The sequence below is a fragment of the Rousettus aegyptiacus genome, unplaced genomic scaffold (assembly GCF_014176215.1).
Source record: "Rousettus aegyptiacus isolate mRouAeg1 unplaced genomic scaffold, mRouAeg1.p scaffold_m13_p_4, whole genome shotgun sequence".
NCBI classification, from domain to species: Eukaryota; Metazoa; Chordata; class Mammalia; order Chiroptera; family Pteropodidae; genus Rousettus; species Rousettus aegyptiacus.
This window is the reverse complement of record NW_023416307.1, coordinates 18468451-18485137: the sequence shown is the minus strand read 5'-3', so window position 1 is coordinate 18485137 and position 16687 is coordinate 18468451.

Below are 16687 nucleotides of genomic sequence, written 5' to 3'. Positions count from 1 at the left end.
AGGAAAAGAAAGAAAGAGAGAGAAAGAAAAAATAAAGAGAGAAAAGAAACACTAAGAAATATATTTTGTTATGAGACACTGATGTCTTGGTATAAGTTTAGTTAACTTGTCTTCATTTCTTTCCTTCCTTCCTTCCTTCCTTCCTTCCTTCCTTCCTTCCTTCCTTCCTTCCTTCCTTCCTTCCCTTCTTCCCTCCTTGTTCCTTCCTCCTTTCTTCCTTCTTTCCTTCCTTCTTTTATTTATTCATTCATTTACTCAACACACATTTATAGAGCAGCTAAGTGCTAGAAATGCAACGATTAATGAATACACTTGAAGATGAAAAATGGGAAACAGGGATAAAAATTTTTTGAAGAAAGAGGGCAAGTTTTAGCCAAGAAGCTCTACCTGAGGATTCTGAGGGGCCCTCCATAGGATTACATCTAGGCTAGGAAGAGAAAGAACAAGAAAATCACAGGATTCAGAAAGAGGACATTTCCAGGACGTTCTTTGCCTCCCCATTTTGTCTTAAGACCCTGCCTCCAAAGCCAGTTACACTTCCAGCCCTTTCATTTTTGATCAGATTTATTGAGGTATAATTTAATTTATACGTAATAAAATTCATCTATTTTAATGAACAGTTAGATGAGTTTTGACCTAAAAAATTATATTTGTGTATATATATAATGTGTATATATATAGTCATGCAACCAACTCCCCAGTCAAAGCATAGAACACCTCCATCAGCCCAGAAAGTTTACTTATGCCATTGGCAGTTGGTTTTCAAACCCCTGTACACTCATTGATCTAGTTTCTTTCACTCTAGGTTAATTTTGCTAGGCCTCCTTTTAACCAACCCCTGAGTGGATGTCTAGCCATGGTGACTACAAAGTCTCTTTGCCCTAACTGTACCCAGGTTCTTGGCTGCTCAGTCTGTTTCCCAGAAAAGGCACAGTTATCAAAATCAATGACACCTTTTCCGGAATTGATGCCAGTCACTTTTCACAAGTAGTATAAAACCTATTTTCCCACAGATGAGAATTTCTTGGAGGCTGAACCTGGCTTTGAAGCCCTTGCTTCTGGGAATGTGGCTGAACTGGTTAAGGCCTCCCTTGGGTTTCTAGGAATGAGAGTCATAGTTGCCCAAATTAAATTTCTCATGTGTTTGAAATTCTGTTTGAGGCTGAGTGCTGAGGTTGTTTACTCATCTTGTAAGAAATCTGGTGTAGACATTTGCAAGTGTTTGTTCTCGTGCTATTTTAGCCTTAATTAAATTGTTCTACTCGATGATTCACTCTCCTGAAGTATCATTCAAAGTAACAGGGGCCTTAATAGATTTCTAATTATTGTAGAAGAAACATCTGCTATTAAAAACAAAAGCAACTCTTGTTTTTTACCTACTGGGCCATAATAATAGAGATGCTAGGTATTCTTACCATAAGGCCCTTTGCTTTAAAAAAGAAAAATAAAACACTTATGATTAACATACATGCCATCTTTAATATATTTGTTATGGGAAGTAGATGAGATAGCCATGTATATACTGAGACAGAGAAGGGACCAATTGTTCAGAATTCACCCGATTGCATCACTTCTATTTAATATTCAGACCCACTACTCCTCTTACGGAATTAATACTTATAAGGGAGACAAAGTAGAAAGAAAAAAAATCTGGAGGTTTATTTTGGGAGGAGGGGGCAGGGGCAGGAGGTTTATTCAATTAGACATGCTGATAACATAAAATTTTACTGGCTTCAGGAAGCTATTCTTCCTTTTATCATTTTTCTATCTGCACATATAAGAATAGTTCCTCTCAATTTACAAATTTGTAATTTTTTTTCATAACTGAAAGTTTTAGTATAGAAACTACAATGGGCCGCTCTGCTTTGAAATATTTAGAGCTTAAAGAACTCCCAAAATCCAGCCATTCTTTGTAAACCCATATTCTGATGACAAAATTAAAATGAACAGAAAGTCAGCATGTTAGCAGTCTTTTATCAAATAGATCTGCAAAAAAGACTAAGACCCTGTATTTCTACTCTAACCTTAAGAAAAACACCATATTTATCTTTAAGAACCTTGCAGGTACAACCTGGAAAAAGAAAAATGAGACAAAAGAAAGAGAGAGATGCAATCAAAGAAATCCTCAGCTTCTGGAATCCCAATGTCATACCTTATAAGCCTGTTCCAGACTCTATCAGATGTTAGAGCTCTGTTTTTCCAGACAGAAAGCATCATTTATAGCTGCTCTAATCAAAGCCTTGAAAAAATTCCCATTTGGGTTTTGGTTCTATTTTTTTTCCTTCCTGTAACTCTCTTCACTCTTTACTTACTATAACAATTAATATGAAATTGCCAATATGTGAGAATTAATTATGTGAGTCAACTATTCATCGGTGGTGTATTATGCACTGCCTATATATCAGGCCCTATGCTGGGTGTATACAGAAAGTAAGATGTTGCAATTCTTTTAGAGATGTTTATATAATATGAAATAAAAATAATTATCATTTATTTTAGTTTTTACCATGTGCTGAGAAAGATGATAGGTGGAGAAAAACCTGTAAACAAGCATTTGCATCATGATTTCATGAGGGTTATTATGAGTTAAGTGTAAAGGATTACCAGGATGACAGAGGTGGGAGGATTATATAACTTTGCCTTTTCTTCTTCTCCCTAGAGAATGTGACATTTAAGCTAGGCTATTTAAGGTTTTTGTATTTTACTGGCAGTAACAGAAATCAATTTGAGCTACCTTAATAAGAAACAAAACATGTTTTATTAAACAAATTAACAACGGCTGACGTATATTGGCATGACAGTAGGGTGCAGGGGGCAGAATAACAAAGCCGGATTGTACGACTTTAAATCTCAACTTTACTACTCATTCACTGTGAGCCCATGAATACTTTACATGATCCCTTTGTATTTTATGATACATAATTGAGATAGGGTATATAAAATTGTCATAACAGTGCCTGGCACATGGCTTGCAGGACCCGGAACTAGGAAGTCCATGGGACCCAGATGGCCTGTGTCTTCATTGCTTCCTCCTTTCTCAGATGAGATGTGAACAGACAAGTGGAGGAAAAACAAAGTAAAGAGTTCTGTATACAATGCTAAGACATTTGAACTTAATACTAGATAATAAGGAGCCGGATGTTATTTTGAAGCATTGAAATAACGTGCTCATTTACAGTTGTTCAACGTTTAAGAAAGTACTTATGGAGGCATAGAGATAAGAAAGAAAAATGGATGAAAGCTTAGTCTATCCTTCAAATATCTATCTTTCATTTATATTTGTTTTCTTGTATTTTATTATTTTATAATCCACCTAAGGTGAATAGAGATTATATAAGTATATATATATTTTATGTTCTGTGTGTGTGTGTGTGTGTGTGTGTGTGTGTGTGTGTGTGTGTGTGTGTAAGGGGGTGGGGTACGTTAGGGATGACTAGAGGACCTTTTTAGGGGAGGTGTATTAGTTTGCTCGGGCTGCCATAACAAAATACCACAGACTAGAGGGCTTAAACAATAAATTCATTTCTCACAGCTTGGGAGGCTGGAAATCCAAGATCAAGGTGCTGGTGAGTCTGGTTTCTCCTGCGCCTCTCTTCTTGGCTCGCAGATGGTCGTCTTCCAGCCGCGTCCTCACATGGCATTTCCTCTGTGCACATGCACCCCTCGTGTCTCTGTGTGTCCGAATATTCCCTTTTTATAAGGATATCGGTCAGATTGGATTAGGGGCCACCACACACACACAAAAATCTCACTTTAACTTGATTATCTCTTTAAAAACTATTGCTCAATACGGTCACATTATGAGGTACTGGGGTTAGGACTTAAATGTACAAATTGAGGCAGGGGACACAATTCAGCCCATAACAGAAGGTATAATACTTTTGTTAGGGAAGAAAATAATATGCAGTGATAGCGGTAGTAGAAAAAAAGGGATTAAAGATCATTTTCTCATGTAGAATCAAAAGGATTTAATAATTGATTTCATGTGAATGATGAGATGTAGAAAGAATTAAGACTGTCTCTTAAGTTTTCTACTTTGATCAGCTAGACATATAGCAGTATAAGTAAATAAAATAAATATAGAGAAAGAACAAAATGGAGATTTGGGGGTAAATTGGGACAATAATTTATTAATTCATTCAATAAATATTTAGCATGCTTTAACTACATGCCTAACACTTTTAAAGAAACAATATCCCTAACGTCATCAAGTCTATTACAGTTCCCTAAATATGTCACATTTGAGGTAAGTATGAGACCTTGAAAAGATTAGGTATAGAAAAGTGGAGGAAAACCATGAACCTGAATGTGCCCACTAAGAAGTAAGAAGGCTGAGAAACAGTCTATGAATCAGACAAATGTGTATGGGTAATAAAGAAAAGGAAGGACCAGAAAAGGAGAATGGGGGGGCGGGGGGGATCGACCAGTGAAGTAAGAGAAAAAAACAAGTAATGACTTCAGTTTTGACTCCTTCTAGCTGAGATTGTCTGCAGAATTTTCTCATATGTACCATCGCTTTGGCATTATAGAGTAATGATTTTTAAATACACAGTTTATATATTCAGGTCATAACCGTAATTCTATCTAACTGCTCCAAATGTAGAAGTTCCAAGGCAAGGGCTTTAATGCATTATCTACACTAGTCTATAATCAACAGGAAACAACCCAAGCCCTCAAAGAGTCTGTTCTCTTGTGCAGATGTTACTCTGCCTCCAGCAGCCTTGTTTACCATTCTAATTTGCTTAGCATAGTGTGTGCAAGGATAAACTGGATTGGCCCTCATCAACACCAACTTTAAACATCTTGTACCATACTGACAAATATTTTCCCACTGACTTTTGCTTACCATCTAAATTTCCCTCAGTTCCCATTATTCTCACCGAGTCCCCAGAATGCAATAAGAATTTCTCTTTCTTCTACAATTAAAGTCTTTAATTACTCCCCAAGACATCCTTTCCCAGTTTGGCAGTGCAAAAACAGACTTCAGGGAAAGGCTTTCTAGAATTAAACAAACGAATTACATCAGTTTTTTTTTTTTCCTGTTCTTTTAAGAATTAGGGTAAAATTATGTCTTTGCCATGTTAGTCCATGTGAGCTTGGGCCATAGAGGAGGTTGGCGATTATTCCTTGGGGAGAATGCTAAGTGGTCCTTCATCATCAGTCACAGCTGATGATGGTAATTCTGGGGAAAACAAAAATGAAATCTTTTTGGCTCCTATGATAAGACCTTCATTTCCTTTCAGACACTGTTTCTATTTTGCCGTTACCACATTCATGCTGCTAGTGGAGAGCTGCCTAACGTGTCCTTGTCAGGTTTCTCCCCCACTCTCTCCAATTCCCAAAGCCATTACTCCAGTTTTGTTTCTAAACACAACACACCTTTTGATTAGTAATCATCTTTTCCTAATCAGCCAGAAAATTTACTTTTCTCAAGACACACAAAATGATTTTCTTTAAAAAAATACAGAAATATCATTTTGGCTTCTTTTTTTACTTCCTTCTAACAACAAGGCTATTATTACACATTCTCCAGTTTCTAATGTGGCCAAAATTGGAGGGGTACTCAGATTTTTGAACCCTATTCTAAGTGAGTGGCACATTATAAATTAAATACAAAGTCGACATGAACTTGGTCAGACAGACGAGGGATAAAAGCCAAAACTCTGGTTTACTTTTTTTTCTCTCTATTATTTTTTCTGGAGTATTCATCTCTTTCTTCACCCCATTTTTTTTTCTCAAGCTTCTCCCCTCAACTCAGGAACAGAGTAAAGCCAAACCACAGCCTTTGCCCATAATGCAAATCCTAGTTCACAAGGCATGGAATAATCCCAGGCTCTCTCGAGGTGGCGAGGTAGAACAGGGAAGAAGCAAAGCCTGGCATACATCAGTGAGGTCCCAAGAGGTGTCAGGGGAAGAAGGCGCCTGGGAGATCATATCAGTCAGGAGGAGCAAGGTCAAAACTGTGTCATAAATGAGCAAAGCCAAAGAAAAATGAGTGTGGCCCACTACACACCCCATGTAGAAAGAAACGGCACTACTCCTCTCCAGCCCAATAGTGCCTTTCAGGGCCATAGGATCAGTGTTTCCAGACCTCCTGATTTTTACTGTTTTTGAGAGAATCAGAAATAAGTTTCTGTTAATGTGTGAAATAACCTGAGTTTATAAGTCAACTAATTTATCTTTGACACCATTATGCTTGAGGACCATCAAACTGAAACCTCTTGTTTTACAAGAAAACAGTATTCCAGGTGTCTACCAAAGTCACATAATAATTAGCAGCAGAGCCCAAACCAGCATATAAATCCCATTTCTCCTGAATATTCTCCAACTGTTATAGAGGTGAGTTTCTCAATTTATCAAATTTTGAAAAAGAAAATATAAGAGGCAGAAGTGTTAATTTTTTTAAAAACATATAATTAAAACAATATTTATATTTATATTCCATATACAATATTTTGACATGCTCTTTGGTTTCATTCATTCTGAGGCTCTTGGAGAGAGAATTCATCTGTCTTTAAAGGCATGATGTGCCAAAACACTTTCTTAGGAATTTAGGTGTATTATATATTTTAATCTTATTTAAGAAATTGGAGATCACAGTACGTAAAAAGTAAATGAAATGAGACCCAAAAAGTATAATTAATGTAAAACTTCCTTTACATAAAAAATAAAAAGATTAAAAAACTAAGGAAATCGTGTGTGAATTTAGTTCCTTAAACATGTTGTGAGGCAAGTATTGGGACATGAGTCTAAATTTGCAAGAGACTATCTAAAGTTTACCTCTGAAAGTGAGGGAAAGAGAGTTCTGATCTCAGACCCTCCCACTTCCACTTTATGAATTAAAGGCATGAGAGATACAGGATTAAGATATTTTTAATACCCATTTGAATGTGATTCTGCTGGGAGAAAAGTAAGAGAGATTGAATGCATCCATCTCACTAAAGACTGAATTTGCTGTGTTAATATAAGCACACTGGGGGAAAAGTAGATTGTCTTGCCGGCTCAAAACCAATACATCCAATTTACTCCTTCTTTTCTTCACTAATTTAACACATATTTATTATATTCAGCACAGTTTCAAGCACAGGAGAACATAGTAATGAACAAGCCACAGGAGACCCTGCCCTGATGGAGTTTGTGGTCCATCAGGAGGAGACATAATAAACAAGAAAAAATAAATAAATAAATAAATGATGTAATGTCAAATAATGCTACATGCTAAGAAGGAATAAAAAGCAGAGTACAATAATGTATAGTGCTGTGCATGATGGTAGAGGGAAACTATTTTTAGATATTTACATCAGAAAGAGTATAATCCAGAGGTAAAGCTATGAAAAAAGAGGAATAAAAAATACCAAGCACAAATGCCCTAAGGTCGGAATAAGATAAAAGTTTCTAGGGACAGAAAGAGGGTTATGCAGCTGAAGGAAACTGAGCAATCGGTCAGAAAAGTGTTGGAGGGAATGCTTTTCCTCATGAGTGCTTTTTATTTTAAATAGCACAGAGAAACATTGGAGTGTTTTAAGTAGAGAAATGACCTGTTCCTTTGGGAAAACTGAAAGGGTTTCAAGAGCTCCATGAGAGAAGAGAACAGGAGACCATCACTGCTCTGCAGCCTGAAACACAGAGGCCTACAAACCTCCAACGGAATTCTCTGACTTTAGCAGCTTTGCACCAAGAAAGAGATTTGGCTGAGAAAACACAGGACAGAGCTGGAAGAATGTCCAAATCTTGCTCATAAAATGCCACTCAGAGCCCATTAAGCAACCAATCTGCTTCATCAGAACATGGACTTAAAGACAACAGGTAGAGCAGTTCTGACCAGCACAGAAACAGCCTTCTCCAAAAGCATCAGTTCCCGTGGTGGGACACCTGTGGGAGTCTGCAAGGCCGTGATTTGCCTGTTACCCGCTGGCCTTTGGTTTGCATTTGTTTTTCAATATAATCTTTCAAGTTTGCATACATTGCTGACAGGAGTGTAAATTGGTATAATCTGGCCATAAGCATCAAGAATGATAAAAATCTGCATTTGTTTTGACCTCAAAATTTTATGTCTATGAATTTATCTTGAGGAAATGATCAGAGATGCTGAGATTAGATAAATGAATGGAGAAAATATAAATGTCCAACAAAAGTACATGGATTAGGTACCTCAGGGCACTTTTGCAGCCATTCAATATCATGTTCTAGGAAAATACTTCAAGAGAGAAAAAAATCCCACAATGTAATTTTAAGTAAAAAAAAGAGGCTACAAAATACTATGTGTGATAAGACTGATTTTTTAAGTATGTACATGTATATGTACATATTTTATTTACATTACATACTTTAATATATTAAAGTATTAACAGTGGTTCTCTTTGATTGAGTTAAACTGTCATTTTTTTTTCTTTCTTGTTGATTGTCTATTTTACGGTGTTTTAGAATGAGCATAATTTAGCTTTGTAATTTAAAACAACTCTATCAAGATGTACTAAAACTTTCCCTGAAAGCTTTGTGTTCAAAATGCTTACTTGTGGCTTCCTTAGGGCTGGTCTTCTAGCCTGTCCACTGGGCTTCTGGGAATCCACTCCAGCCAAGAGAACAATAGGAGACCTGAAGTGTAGTCTGGGCCCCTCCCACAGCCATGTGTCAGAAGATCAGACATAGGAATATTCCTATTGTCCCAAATCTAGGACAAAATCAGAGAACAAAAACAAGCTGTGACCCACTCCTACTTTGTAATTCCAAATATTCTGTATGCTTTCATGTTTTTTATTATTTTTGGACTTAAACTTTAATAGTTTTGTATATTTGGAAGTGATATTCCCCTCTCCTTACTAGTACGTATGCTCCACAGAGCAGACAAAAGTCTCTTTTATTCATGCTTATCTTCAGTACCTGAATAGTGCCTAGCAAATAAACTAGGTATTTGCTGAATAAATTAATGAAGAATGAATGAATTCAAGTCCTAATAATGGAAACGAAAAAAAAAAAAAACATGACATAAAGGCACTGATAAATATGAATGCATTTAGGTCAGCGTTCAGTAAAAGTGAAAACAGAGTATTTAAGAGGACTAAATTAAACTTTTGCAAGGGTATACTACTCTATAGATGTAGCTGGAACATTTCCTTTTACTTCAGCAGTATTTTAGAAGCTACTAATTTCTCATATGAATGGCTTTCAACAGTGGGTTTTTTTTCCCTCACACAACAAGCAAGAAGATTAAGGCCTAGGGAAAAAAAAATTAATATTCACAGACTAACATTGCTGCCAACTTATCCATGAAGACATAGAATGAAAGGTTGTGAGAGGTGGGGGTTCTCATAAAGAAGAAAGAGAAGTACAGTAAATGAGACTAGGCAAATTGTAAACATTCTATACTTATTTCTTCTATGCTATTCAGATTCAAAAATTATATATGCAGGGAGCATGCCACAAAGCCCTATGGTATTTTATACAATCCAAATAAGTATCAAGGTTCTTGAAAATATTCATATCTTTTGATACAGTAATTTCATTTCATGGTTACAAACTAAAGACAAATAATAAATACAGACAAAGATTTGTATACAAACAAACTTGAACCATAGATTTGAAAAATAAATTTCATTTTATACATGAATCACAGGCAGATAGATCTGAAAGAGACCTTAACCATATTAGCCAGATTTCTGTAAACAGAACCAAATGTGTGTGTTTGTGTGTGTGCGCGCACGCGTGCGCGTGCATACACACATGTGTGGAGAGAGAGGAGAATGAGAGAGAGAGAGAGAGAGAGAGAAATTGGCTTATGTAATTGTGAATGCTGGCAAGTCCAAAATCTGCAGGGTAGGCTGGCAGGCTGGAAACCCAGGGAGAGTTGATGTTTCAGTTCAAGTCTAAAGGCAGACCACAGGCAGAATTATCTCTTCCTCAGGGGAGATCAGTCTTTCTGTTAAGGCCTTTAGTTCATTGGATGAGGTCCACCCACATTATGGAAGGTTATCTGCTTTACTTAAAGTCTACTAATTTAATGATAATCTCATCTAAAAAATACCTCTAAAGCAACATCCAGCTGCATTTAAACAAATATATGGGTACTCCAGCCTAGTCAAGTTGACACATAAAATAAACCATTACATTAGCCCATATGTACATTGGGAAGGACTCTCAGTGAAGTGAACTTCCCAAACTTGTTGACAAATCGACCATTGAATTCTTTCCTTAGTGCTGATATAAATCTTTTTCCAAAGTCTGCAAAATATTCTTGAGAGTCATATCTGGAGCTAAAAAATATCAGATGCTAACTTTTACTCTTTCATTTTAATTTTAAGTATAGAATGTCTTGTTCTAAAAGTATGTAACTCATCTTTCAGGAATATAGATGATCGTATTCACTTTGCATTACAGAAGCTCTTAGCATCATGCTTTCCATGTCATAGGCATTCAATACCTGCTTACTCAGTTCAACTGAGCTTTGTTGTAAATGAGCTCAGTCAGAAAGTTGTCATGCTACATCACCAAACTTCTCTGATTTTCATTTTCTCTCTCTTTAAAATAGCAGAATTTACTAATAATCTCTAATAGCATATACATGGCAACTGTGCTAAGTATGTTCAGAGGAGAGCAATGGCCAAGGCTCTTCGTGAAGAGATTTGAAGGCGGAGTATGCTGCGTATAGAGAAGAAAGTGGAATATTGCGAGAAAAGAAAATAGTGCATGAAATGAAAAGGGCGACATGTATAAGGTGTGCTCGGTGGGCAGCAGATTGGCAGAAGGTTGTTGAGAGAAGCTCTGAGAGGTATAACTGGAGAAGTACCTAATGAACTTGAAGACAATATAAATAGTTTTCACTTAAAATGATTAGGGTGTGATTGATAGTTTTTGAATTGGAAAAACGATTAAAATGGTATTTTGTGGAGGGAAAAAACTTTATACTGGCCATATTAATATAGCCTCTTTAAATTAACCAACTTGATCTTTTTTTTTCTTATTTCTTCTCTTCTCCTGTTTTTTGTAATCACAGACACTCACCCAGTTCCATGTATAAATTATACAATCCTAAGCTGCAAATCCATGCACTACTAAAAAATAATTTAGAAGTAATTTTGTCATAAAAGTTATTTCAATGCAGTTGTCACAACTAATACCTGTTATTACATTTATACACTATTACTTGTCAGAGGAAAAATTTAAACAGGAAAACGTGGGCTGCAGAGAGCCCCATTAAAATGAACCATAAATCTAGGGTGAAGGGAAGAGCAGATTTCAAAATTAAGAAAGAAGAGACACAGGCTGTACCGAGATGTCACACTAAATCTTCCAAGAAGAAAGTAAGGAATCGTAGCTTGCAACTCACCTCAAGCCATACAGAATTGACTGTTTCACCCATATCTGATTGTGTGGTTAGCATTTGGAAAAGGCAGTGTTGTGGGAGTAACAGGAGCTGCTTTAGAGGCAGAGTCCAGATTCTGCTACTATCTAGGTTGGTGATTGTGAAAATATCCTCATCACTAGGCCTTAGTTTCCTCATCTGTAAATAGGCACAACTGTGCCCCAGAACTGATATGTCTAGCATACTAGGTAAAGGTACCTAGCACCTTACCCCACACATAACAGCCTTCCTAAGTTTCCAGTTTACCCTCCCACCACCTTCTCTATTCTGGCCTTTATTGTCTCTAGTTATAAAGTTGTAGAAAACACCACGACCTCACAGTGCTGCTGTGAAGAAAGGAGGGTATTAAACCACACTAAGCAACGCTCACGAGGCTCTCATTGTGCCAAGTTCTTTCACACAGTGTATAATAAAAGCTGTTAGAAAAAAATTTTCCTGTTTCACCCTACAGTTTTAGCCATTAAAAGAACATTTCTGTGTCTGGTTAGAATCAGATACATCTACCTTTTTCTTCACAGATTTCTAAAATTAAATAGTTTCTCATAGAGTTCTTACGCATAAAAGTTATCATAAAACTCTTCTATCTTAGTAAATAAAATATAGTATACTAATTTATGTTTATTGAGTGTTTACAATCTGCCAGCACTCTTCAAAGTGGCTTACATGTATTAACTCATTTCAATGTTCACAACAATTGGTGAGGCCCATACCTTTGTCATTGCCTTTTATGAATGGAAAATCAGATAGAATTTATGAAACATGCTTGATATCGCCTTGTTTGTTAGTAGCAGATTTGGGGTTAAGAATTAATCCCATGCGATTGTTGTAACATGAAAGAAAAAGCAACTATCTAAAGGTATGACCTACATTCTTAAGAAAAAATATTGAAAGCAAGTGAAGCATTAGACTTCTACTATCTCTAGAATGCCTATAATTTCAAAAGAACAAATTAAGGATCATGAAATGAGAAAAACAGAAAATCTAGTGTATCATCCTTGATCAGAAGTGTTTGGTTTTGAACTAAATGTTATTTTAAAATTACTTTATAAAGAATCTTTGTAATATAGATATTAAGAGTCCATGGAAGACTTTCCAAAACTGATGGTTATACAACTTTTGCCCTCACAGTAAATAGTCATGTTAAAGCTATGAGCATCTTTGGTATGTAAATAAGGATGGAATTTATAGTTCTTAGATATACTTTATCCTTATTATTTTTAAACAGATTTATTGATATCTAATTTATATGACATAAAATTTACCTGTTTCAAGTACACAATTCAATAATTTTTAATGTATTTATAGAGTTGTAAAAAATCACCTAAATTTTAGAACATATGCATCATCCTAAGAAAAAAACTTGTGCCCATTTAAGGTTTCTATGTATTTTTATCCCTTCCTCCCTAGTCTTAGGCAAACACTAAATTACTTTGTCTCTATAGATTTATTTGTTATGGATATTTCATATAAATGAAATCAGACAATACGTTCTTTTGTGTTGGGCTCCTTCGACTTAGCATAATAATGTTTAAGGTTCCTGTGTGGTAGAGTACATATCAGTACTTTGTTATCTTCTTTTGCTGAATAATATTTCATTGTATGGATATGTCACATTTGTTTTTCCATTCACCAGTTGACTGACATTCGAGTTGTTTCCACATTTCAGTTATTGTGAGCAATGCTGCAGTGAATATTCATCTTTACCCAGACACGTGTTTTTATTTCTCTCAGGTAGATAGCTATTAGTGCAATTACTAAGTCATAAAGTAAGTCTACGTTCAATTTTTTTTTAAAGGAACTGCCAAACTGTTTTCCAAAGTGCGTACACCATTTTATATTCCTATAAGCAAAGTATGAGTGTTCCAATTTCCTCATTTCTTTGCCAATACTTATTTTCTATGCTTTTGATTATAACCGTCTTTGTGGGTATGAACTAATAACTCGTGGTTTTGATTTGCATTTCTCTAATAACTAATGATATTGAGCATCTTTTCATGTGCTTATTGGCTATTTTCATATATTCCTTTGAAAGTGTCTATTCATATCTTTTATTCATTTTTAACGTTATTGTTTAATTATTTGGTCGTATGTTTTCTTTATATATTCTGAATGACAGTCTCTCATGCGATAGACAATTTTCAAATATTTTTCTCCCAGTGCATGTGTTGTCTTTTCACTTATTTTTTGAAGCACAAAAGTTTTTAATTTTGATTAAGTACAATTTATATATTTTTTCTGTTATTGCTTATGCTTTCATGGTTTTGTCTAAGAAACAATCGTCTAACCCAAGATCATGAGGATTTACTCCTACGTTTGCCTTTTTTTTTTCAGTATTTTTTTTAACATTAAGTAACGTAGGAGCAAAGTCTTTTTTAAAATTTGGATGAGGTGGAAGTGAAGTTATATAAATGACATAAAAGAAAGAGAATGTAGATACAGCCACTCGATATTACACAGAAAGAAAAACTAAAGTATCCATTTTGCTATGTTAAAGTATATAAAATGCAAAATATTTCATTTAAAATTACTGATAAGCAGAGGCTCAGAGCTCAGTAATGGAACCAAGAGCGCTGGTGAAAGAAAAGCTAATCAAGGAGGAATGCCTTCTGAAAAGCAAGGACATATTCAATCCCTGTTCAGGCTATAGCTGAACAAGCAATCAAGCTGTAGAATGCATAGACTAGCCAGCATGAGGGGGTGAGATGTTAAACCTGTACAAGACATCATCCCCTCGAAAAGATAAGAGCATCAAATATTAACAATTTGGAAATGTACTTGGAGATACTGGTGTTTAAAGAAAATGAATTGCTTAAACATGAATACTAAAGAATTAATTTGTAATTCTCTCCTTAACAAAAAGTGGAAATATGGGTGCACTTCATGACTGACAAGAATATACGTATTTTACTGATCCACAGAGGATTCAATTAAGATATCTCATCTAGGATATATTAGCAACTCTCTCTATAAAGTTTTGTAATAAAGTCCATTCCCATTATTATTTGCTTGAATGTTGCTAATAATTTACTTGCTGCCAAATCTATGTAATCTTTTATACCTCGAGGAGTAAAGATAATTAAAAATATGAAATTAATGCCTGTCAATTAAGAAGCCTGTTGAATTTCAAAGCATAAAAATAAAGACTCTATTAATAGACATTAAGTTCTAGATTTTCACAGTCTGAAGATACTTTAGTCTAATAACCTCTTTTCTATAAATGACACTACTTCAGAACCCAATCTGGTGAACTACCTATTGCGCAATTTTATATTCAAACTATATGACCCTGTGTTAAATATCTATATCACCTATATCTATATCTATATACATGTACATATATACATATATATATGTATCTAGCACAGAGCCATATATATAGATATATAGATATATATTTTATATATATGTATATATATTTCATCTCTTTCATATTATCAAAAGCTTTTCAGGACTTTTTGTCTGATTCCTCAGCATCCAATGAACTGTTTGACTCCAAAAGCATCTGTTGACTATTATTTTAGCTAGTTCAGCCTGTTGTTTCTTTGGAACAAAAAATTCTATATTCCAAAATCTTACTGTTGTTTCCTTTTAAATTGTTCAGCTTTTTTTTGGTCTTTTACGTCACCATCTGATATGTAGTCATTGCTCTTTTTTTGTTTGAATGATAAGATAAAGATTCTAAAACTAATTAAAATTTTAAAATAGTTAAAAATATAGTATAGATCACACAGGAAGAAAGTGTATTTTTGGAAGAAAAAATCCTCAACAAACTTGCAAGTCAAAGGAAAACAAAAAATAAAGTGATCAAATGATTAAACCCAATTTAACCAGCATTGGTTTAACCTTTCTCATGTTTTATGCACTGAAGATACAACATATATAAGACATAGATCTTACCCTCAAGATACTCATGGATTAGGGAAAAAAAAGAATTATATAACGATTTGATCAGTTGTTTTTCAAAAGCAGTAATAATACTTCTTTATACATATTATTAAACACCATGTACCTTAGCACATTTAATCCTCACAACAAGAGGCAAGCATTATTATATTTTTATTTTACAAATGAAGAAACTGAGGCACAGAGAGGTTAAATGATCTGCCCAAATTATATAGGTAGTTTTGGTAGAGCTGATATTGGAACCAGGCAGTATGACTTCTTATGCTATACTGTACTGCCTCTCAATTAACTGAAACTTCTCCATTAATTTTATTTCTTTTTACCAATATGTCACCAAAATTAGAAATTAAGATTGTCACTTATTTTAGATCAGGAAGATAAATCAATTTTTAAACTTTGAAAGACCCCTCATGTAAAAGGAGTCTGAAGACTGTAAATGCCTTTACAAATATATGCATTAAAATATTATTTTAATGGGATGAAATTGTGTATTTAGAGGTATAAATATCTGCTATAGCACATACGTGCATTCTTGAAAAGCTTGCAATATGTTATATGGCACACAAAGTTAAGGAGCTTATAGGAAAAAAAATACAGACCCCTAAAACCTTATTCCACTTTGTACCCAGAGCACTGACAACAAGAAATTCTACTTAAAAACAATTTATCACAGTTTTTTTAAGTTAAAATCATAATAAATAGATAGATAGATAGATAGATAGATAGATAGATAAAGGGATTATAGGACTTTATCCTAAAATACAAACGAAAGTAGACTGAAGAAAGGGGTAAAAAAAAGGCTGCTGAATTATGGAAACAAACAGACCACCATCAGAAGTTGTAGGTGGGTAAGCAGATGCGGTCTTCGTACATAATATAATAAAGATAGAGACTGATGGGTTTAAATTATTATCTGGTCAAGTTTCTTTTGCACATAATCAACCTCAAGAGAAAGTAGGATAAATGGACACCATGCACAGCACTGCATTCTTCCATAGCTTGCTGGATTTCGCTTTTTTAGTATACTTTGCATTCTGCTGCTGTTACTCATAGCAAAAAAAAAAAAAAAAAAAAAAAAAAAAAAAACATTAGGATGCTGGAGGGAATCACATAAGAACCTTCTGATTTTCCAAGTTATGTCGATATCATCTCCCTCTACACCAATCCTAGTTGAACTTATTCCCATTACAGAGCATGCATTGTAGCAAAAGAAGCCATATTTGGAATGGACAGCACTGAAGAAAAACATCAATAGCTTTATACCACTAGAACTGTTTCTTAATTTAGGTTTCTTCTTCCTTTTCTGTTAAATGTACTTAAAAACTGGAAATGCACATTTATTCAGAGCAACATACTTTATTAAGTTAAGTTCAATTTATTGTTAATCACATATGGCTCATTGCAAAGAAAGTACTGCTTTCAGTC